Here is a 6,104-nt window from a genome sequence, read left to right on the forward strand (position 1 = left end):
ATTTTACTGCAGATATTGACCCGTTTATTTTCCATCAGTTGGCGGCTCCAGTAAAATTGCTCCCTGTAACCCCGAGCTGAGCTCATGACCCCTTTTGACCTCGCTCACAAAGGCCTCGTGCTTCCCTCACCCGCCTTCATTCCTTCCTCAGCTCATTGCCATTGAAACCCAATGAATGCCTCTGTCCCCAACAGACTCCAATCCTCCAATGCATTCCTGGTCGGCCACCCAACCTCCAACTTCCAAACAGCACCAGGTCCTGCTTGGCCTCACTGACCCTCACTGACACCCAGTTCCCGATCGCCAATATTACAATTTTTCATCCTGGAGTTTAAATCCCTCCAATGGCCCACCCCTCCCAATCTCCGACCTCTCCTCCACACTGACGGGAAAGCTACCCGTGACCTCTTCATTCATCGATCATTGGCCGCTTTTGGTGGGACTGCCCTTGCATGGTTCCACTCACCAATGTGATCACAGCCAGGAAAAGCTTCTCTTCCCATCCTATCACTGTTATATCCGATGTATCGAAAGGTTCAATCCTTGGCTCCCTCCTCTTCCTCATCTACATGCTGCTCTTTGGTGACAATGTCCGCAGCTTTCAGATGGACGCTGACAAACCACCGCCTCCCTTGACCCTTCCAATTTCTTTGTGTTGTCAGAGCGACATTCTGTTTTAGATGAGCCACGATTTCATCAACTAAAAAATTGGGAAGTCCTGACCTGATCTTTGACCCCACAATCTCCACATCCTGGCCAATGAATCGATCCCCAACCCTCTCTTTTTGATTGGTGAGTCCCTCGCCAATCACCCAAGTCCCTTTTGACCTGCAGTGACTTGCAGCCTCCAAAGTATTTAGTTTATTTTTATTCTTTCTTATACTAAAATCCACCAGGGCCTCATCCCTCCCTCTCTCTGTAAACTCCTCCAGCCCCGCAGCCCCTGCCAAAAACTCCGCTCCTCCACCTCTGACCGCTTCTGCCTCCTCAGTACATTTGCCATACTTTTGACAGCCGCGCCATCAGCCATATCCACGCTCCAGAATTCCCTGCCGATGTCCCTCCATCTCCCTCTCCCCCTTTCAGGTGTCAGCCGTGGCCCTGTGGTAGCAGTCTCGCTACTGATTTAGAAGGTAGTGAGTTCAAGAGACTTGAGCACATATCCAGGCTGGCATTAAAGTTCAGTGCTGATCGAGCACTGGACTGTCGGAGATACCGACTATCGTAGGACATGTTAAACGGAGAGCCCATCTGCCCTCTCTAATAGATGTGAAAAATCCCACGGCAGTATTCGACAAAGAGCAGGGGAGTTTGCCCTGGTGTGCTGGGCAATATTTATCCCTCAACCAAAGGTTGTAATCTCTGGATTACTCCCAGTGCCACGGGCGAGTGAGTATAGAAATAGGAGGATAGAACAGATGAATGCGTGGCTAAAGAGTTGGTGCAGGAGGGCGGGTTTCATTTTCCTGGATCACTGGGCCTGCTTCTGGGGAAGGTGGGACTTGTACAAGTCGGACGGGTTGCACCTGAACCAGAGCGGGACAAATATCCTTGCGGGGAGGTTTGCTAGCACTGTTGGGGGGGGGTTTAAACTAACTTGGCAGGGGGATGGGATACAGAGTGGAGCTACAATAGGGGGTGATGTGCAGCCAAATATAGAGAAAAAAAAACAAGTCAGCTTGGAAGACAGGGCAAATATGTGAGGGCAAGGCTGGATGGCATCTATTTTAATGCAAGGAGTCTTGCGAATAAGGTGGATGAACTGAAGGTGTTGATAAACACATGGGAGTATGATATTGTTGCTGTCACAGAGACATGGTTGAGGGAGGGGCAAGACTGGCAGCTCAATATTCCGGGGTACAAAATCTTCAGGCGAGACAGAGGGGGAGGTATAAGAGGAGGGGGGGTCGCAATATTAATTAAAGAATCAATTACTGCCATAAGGAGGGATGATATATTCGCAGGTTCCTCTAATGAGGCCATATGGGTGGAGCTTAAAAACAAAAAGGGGGCAAGCACTTTGATGGGAGTGTACGATAGGCCCCCAAACAGTCAGGGGGAGATAGAGGAACAGATATGTAGGCAAATCTCAGAAAATTGTGCAAATAACAGGGTAATAATAGTGGGGGATTTCAACTTCCCCAATATTAACTGGGATACTCAGAGTGTAAAAGGCTTAGAGGGTACAAAATTCTTAACGTGCATCCAGGAGAGCTTTTTGAGCCAGCATGTAGAAAGTCCTACAAGAGAGGGGGCGGTACTGGACCTAATTCTAGGGAATGTGGCCGGCCAAGTGGAAGAAGTGCTAGTAGGTGAGCACTTTGGTGACAGTGACCATAATTCGGTGAGATTTAAGGTGGTCATGGAAAAGGACAGGGAGGGGCCGGAAATAAAGGTTCTAAATTGGGGGAAGGCCGATTTTAATAGGATAAGGCAGGATCTGGCCAAAATGGACTGGGATCAGCTGCTTGTCGGAAAATCCGCATCGGAGCAATGGGAGTCTTTCAGAAGGGAGATTGAGACCATACAATGGCAACATGTTCCCGTAAAGGTCAAGGGTGGTTCCAAGAACTCCAGGGAACCTTGGATGTCAGGGGATATACGAGAATGGATTTGGAAAAAAAGGAGGGCTTTTGGCAGATACAAAAGGCTAAAGACGGAGGAAGCCCTAGAGGAGTACATAAAGTGCAGGGGGATACTTAAAAAAGAAATTAGGAGATCAAGGAGGGGCCATGAAATAACACTGGCGAGCAAAATAAAGGAAAATCCTAAGATGTTTTATAAGTATATTAAGGGTAAGAGGATGACTAGGGAAACAATAGGGCCCATTAGGGACGAAAATGGCATTCTGTGTGTGGAGCCGGCAGATGTAGGAGGGGTTCTAAATGAATTTTTTGCATCTGTTTTCACTATGGAGAAGGACGATGTAGACATATAAATACGGCAGGGGGACTGTGATATACTCGAACATATTAACAACGAGCGGGAGGAGGTATTGGCGGTTTTAGCAGGCCTAAAAATGGATAAATCCCCAGGCCCGGACGAAATGTATCCCAGGCTACTGTGTGAGGCAAAGGAGGAGATTGCGGGGGCTCTGACACATATATTCAGAACCTCTCTGGCCACAGGGGATGTGCCAGAGGACTGGAGAACCGCTAATGTAATACCATTATTCAAGAAGGGGAGTAGGGAAAAACCGGGGAACGACAGGTCCAGACCTTCAAAGCATCCTACGCACTCTCATCCCACGTACTCCCCGCGTGGGAGACTTCTACTGCCTCCCAAAGATACACAAAGCCAACACACCCGGACGTTCTATCGTATCAGGCAACGGAACCCTGTGTGAGAACCTCTCTGGATACATCGAGGGCATCCTGAAACCCATCGTACAGGGAACCCCCAACTTCTGTCGCGACACTCCAGACTTCCTACAAAAACTCAGTACCCACGGACCAGTTGAACCAGGAACACTTCTCACCACGATGGATGTCTCGGCACTCTACACCAGTATCCCCCACGATGACGGCATCGCTGCGACAGCATCAATACTCAACACCAACAACAGCCAATCTCCAGACGCCATCCTACAACTCATCCGCTTCATCCTGGATCACAATGTCTTCACCTTCGATAACCAGTTCTTTACCCAAACACACGGAACAGCCATGGGGACCAAATTCGCACCTCAATACGCCAACATTTCCATGCACAAGTTCGAACAGGACTTCTTCACTGCACAGGACCTCCAACCAACACTGTACACCAGATACATCGACGACATTTTCTTTCTATGGACCCACGGCGAGGAATCACTAAAGAGACGACACGATAACATCAACAAGTTCCATCCCACCATCAAGCTCACCATGGACTACTCCTCAGAATCAGTTTCTTTCTTGGACATACGATTCTCCATCAAAGACGGGCACCTCAGCACCTCACTCTACCGCAAGCCCACGGACAACCTCACGATGCTCCACTTTTCCAGCTTCCACCCTAACCACGTCAAAGAGGCCATCCCCTATGGACAGGCCCTGCGAATACATATTTGAATTTGATGTCGATAAAAGGCATTTGGAAGAAAGTTTGCCAAGGTATACGTTTTGAATTGCTTTAACCATGAACTGACACTGACACGATGTTCCAAATGGTCTTCCCTTTTTCTCTAAACATCTACGCTTCACCTATCTCTTAGATTGACATTAGTGACTGCTTGAATGTTCCTGGAGGACGGTGTGTAGTACTGCGCAAAATCCAAAATTGCAACAGTGTAACCCAGGGATGTAACAAGAATTCACCCTTAAAACCTGAGCTGGATATTCATGTTTATGCACTGTCCAACATCTCACAATACTACAGTGTAGCCCAGGGATAAAACAATAGTTCCGCCGTATAATCTGAACAGGATATTGATGGTTCTGCCCTGCTGCACAACTAACAATACAATACTGTAACCCAGAAAAAGAAAGAGAGACTTGCATTGATATAGCGCATTTCATGATCTCCGGACGATCCAAAGCGCATTACACCCAATGAAGTAATCTTAAAGTGTAGTCGCTGTTGTAATGTAGGAAACGCGGCTTCCGATTTTCACAGGGCAAGGTCCCACAAACAGCATTGTAATAGTGACCAAATCAATTGTTTTTTTGGATTTGGTTGAGGGATAAATATGGGCCAGGAAACCAGAACTCCCCATGTCTTCTTCGAAATAGTGCCATGGGACCTTTTACGTCCACCTGAGAGGGCAGAGAGGGCCACGGTTTAACGATTCACACAAAAGGCGGTACCTTCGACAGTGCAGCACACCCTCAGTACTGCACTGCAGTGTCAGCTTGCATTTTGTACTCACGTCTCCAGAGTGGGACTTAAAGCCACAAAATTCTGATTCAGAGGCGAGAGTGCTACCAACGGAGCCACGGCTGATACCGGGGATGTGACAAAAGTTCCACTTATAAACAGAACTGGATATTCGTGTTGCTGCACTGTCCAATATCTAAAAATTCGATAGTGTAACTCAACGATGTAACAGGAACTGGATATTCGTATTTCTGTACATGTGTCACAAGCCTCACCAATCTTTCAATATTCGGACGCAGGAAACACTTGTTAAGATGAAGCTGATCGCAATCGATAAACTGTTTCATTTCACACCAAGCAAACTCACAAACCAATCGGTATTATTAGCTTTACAAATTCAATCAGTTCGACATAACTGCACCTAATAATATAAAATAAAGTATATGCAGTATTTCCCCACATCAGCGGGTCGCTTTGATTGACCTAAACAAAATGTCTTCTGCCTGTCCTCCTTTTATCTAACCTTCTGAGTCGATGAAAGCTTGTCCTCCCCGGAGATCACTCTGGCCCTGAGAATTCTATGCGGTACCCAACTTTTGGACGAGGTGATTTCTGTCCCAGCCAGAAACAGGTCCAGCTCTCGCTTGAAGGAATTTGGCGAATCGGCGTCCACTGCACCAGCCGACAGTCTGTTCCAGAGGTTCACTATTATCTGGGAAAAGAATCATTTCCTGACATCAAACCTCGATCTGGCTTTGTGCAACTTAAAATTATGACCCTGGGCCTCCCTAACCTATTTAGTTGGCACAAACTGTCGACTCGAGCACAATCAATTCCCTTCTTCATCTTATACACCTCGATCAAATCACCCCTAAGACTACGCTTCTCTAAAGTGTAGACTCCCAGCTCTTTTAGCCTATCGTGACAAATAAGATGCTTCAAACTTGGAATTAATCTAATGGCCCTCTTTGCATCCTTTCCAAAGCCTCAATATCACCCACCATGTGGGGAGACCAAAACTGTACGAAATATTCAAACGGAGTCCTGACCATGGTCTTGTACAAGGACAAAATAGTAGGTGTTGCTTTATGATCAATTGGTGTTCAATGTGGGAATGTGTGAGGTCATGCATTTTGTACATAAGAGAGATTGATCAGAGTAATTTCTAAATGAAGCTCGGAAGTGTGGATGAGCAGTGAGATTTAGGGGTCCAAGTATATAAACAATTAAAAGCAAATGGGAAGGTACAGTAGATAATTAAAAAGGCTAATGGAATGTTGGTATTCATCTCAAGGGGCGAGGATACA

Source organism: Heptranchias perlo, unplaced genomic scaffold, assembly GCF_035084215.1.
Source record: "Heptranchias perlo isolate sHepPer1 unplaced genomic scaffold, sHepPer1.hap1 HAP1_SCAFFOLD_64, whole genome shotgun sequence".
NCBI lineage: Eukaryota > Metazoa > Chordata > Chondrichthyes > Hexanchiformes > Hexanchidae > Heptranchias > Heptranchias perlo.